The following is a 2,727-nucleotide window of genomic DNA, read 5'->3' as shown; positions in this document are numbered from 1 at the left end:
GTGTTAGATCTTAGTGAATCTTAAAATTTTAAGAATTATGTAGCAAAGATCTAAGAACTACAACACTATATACATCATATTATCAAGCCAAAAGTGAACACTTGTTTAAGGTGTAAAAGAATTCAACAAAAACCTTGTTAAAGGTCAAAATTGTCAAGAAAACAAAAGATAAGCGTAAAAAGTGAAAATTATGTTTTTAAAAAGGGCCAAACAGGCCCTACATGTATAAAAAGGTATTTTTATACTAAACATACTTTTCAAAGGGCCAAAAATGCAAATTTAAGCTTATTGGGCTAAAACTTTTGGGCCTCACGGCCTTTGGGCCCAATTTGCGAAAAAATGAAGTTTTAAGGTTTAAAAATGTTATTTGGCCAAAGTTTGAGTCATAAATGTAAATAAACCAAATTTAGAGGTGAAAATATCATTTATTTTCAAATTGGACCAAAAATGTAAAGTTTTCCAAAAATTGGGCCGAAAGTGTAAACTTTTACAAACAAGGGGCTGAAAATGTATTTTTCTGCGAAACAGGGTGCTAAATGTAAAAATATAACATTTTGGGTTAAAACCGTAAGTTTCTAGACATTTGGGACAAAATTACAAATTTTTATAAATTATGGACTAAAGTATCATTTTTTACAAAACTTTGGGCCTTAATTAAAGATTGGAGTATTATTGGCCAAAAATGTCATTTTTACAATATGAAAGCTTTTTATCATCAATCTATAAAGCCTCGAACTAAAACAAACAACATAATCAAACGAACGAACAAAGTACGTCAAAAACTATTTATTGGGCCCAATATTCACATTTCTTGGCCATTGGGCCCTAAGGGCCCAATTAAGTGTGTATTGAGCCCAATGTTTTCCATGACATGTTTATTGGGCTTTGTGGCCCACTTACATGTTAATTTGGGCCTAAGTTATGGATTACATGTTTATTGGACTTTTGTGGCCCATTTACATGCCTATTGGGCCTAAATTACCCTTTTACATGTGATTGAGCCTTTGTGGCCAAATTTCATACTAATAGGGCTTGGAATGGAAATTTCATGTGTTAGTAAGCCATAACGATACCCTTATGTAATCATTAAACTTCGTAAACTTAATCATGTACCTTTCGAATACAAAAACATCTCACATATACGTAAACATTAGACATAGTATAAAAAGAGGTTGAGAATCTAGTGAGACTTATCGGTTGGCACCACTGAGTGTACAATCGTAGCCTGTAGTAATAATCAGAGTTTCCTGGTAGGAAAGCGGGAGTTTGTGTATAGATCTATACGGGGTGACCCCCTACGCCTTAGTTGTTCGCTACAGCTAGACTAGGCCAGTCTAGGGCGACAACATCCTTAGCAAGACCGGCATTTGGAAAAATACCAAGACGGGCGACCTAGTCATTATCATGCATGGTTATAACGGCTCATATTGGGGTTCAATACCAAAAGTAAACTTTCGAAGATAAACTCTTTGATTGTTTCAATACAAAACAACTTATTTAACGATACAAGAATCTAGACATTGTTACAAAGCAGAAAATATCGGATTTTCTGGGGGAAATCATTCATATACATTTATCATTTATTCACAATACCATGAAACTAAACCACTCTTTTACAAGCTAAAACTATGAAATTCACACATGCGTTTATACTTGATTTTCACAACATTTTCAGACTTTTTACAGATAATATCGGATTTTCTGGGTTTTTATGAAAGATACAAAGACTTTTACTCAAACATACTTATGAACTCACCAACATTATATATGTTGACCGTTTTCAAAATAACTTGTATTCTCAGGTAATCGTTAAGTTGGAAGATATGCAAGTGTGTATGGTTTCGTTTTATGTTAATAACACTTATCGTACTTTTAACAATTTGAACTTATGCATTTTAACAATGTACTTGATGTAAACAATGCCAGTTGTGTTATGTAATGTTGGTGATGATCGTGTTATGATTCATGTATATTCATTGTGATGATTATTCAATTGTTAGTCATACGAGCCCCCGGACGTTTCCGCCGTCTGGTTCGGGGGTGTGACAGGTTGGTATCAAAGCAATGTTTATAGTGAACTAGCATATCAAACCATGCATGATATGCAACTATAAACACAATGGGACTAAATAACTCTGAACAAAACAAAAATCTCACATGCGCATACTATGATAATAATCTAACAACATCTAATAAAAGCTTCTTGAGGAAATTGAACACTATGATTAAACCTGGGCAGTTATGTAGTCATATTAGGGATAAATATAGCCTGATCAACTATATTTATTCAGAATATGACCAATATGTGTTCGGGAGTAATCACAGCGGGAAATGAATCCAAGAGCCTACCTTACTCTCCAAAACTCTAGGGAACCCAAAACTTAAATAACAAAAAATATACTATAGGAAATATTCAAAACGTGATTTATTTACGCACCCTCGTGCAGTCAGTATGGCTGGTTTCCACCACCCTGGAGATCCCTACTTTCCCAATCAGGGAAATAACGGATGGCTAGAGGAATCCGACGAGGAACCTGAAGAGGACCCCGTGGAAGGGGAGGAACCGGAAGAAGAAATCGAAGAGGGACCTGCGGAACCTGTGGTAGACATTGAAGAAGAAGAGTCTGGTGACGACAGCGACGATGATTCAGACACTGAGTCTGTAGTCATCAACCCACCATACCCAGTGAGGGTGCCAACTCACCGAGTGGGCCCTAACGGCCCTAC

The sequence above is a fragment of the Lactuca virosa genome, chromosome 4 (genome assembly GCF_052849685.1).
Source record: "Lactuca virosa cultivar CGN04683 chromosome 4, Lactuca_virosa_CGN04683_v6, whole genome shotgun sequence".
Taxonomy (NCBI): domain Eukaryota; kingdom Viridiplantae; phylum Streptophyta; class Magnoliopsida; order Asterales; family Asteraceae; genus Lactuca; species Lactuca virosa.
Note: the sequence above shows the minus strand (reverse complement) of the source record.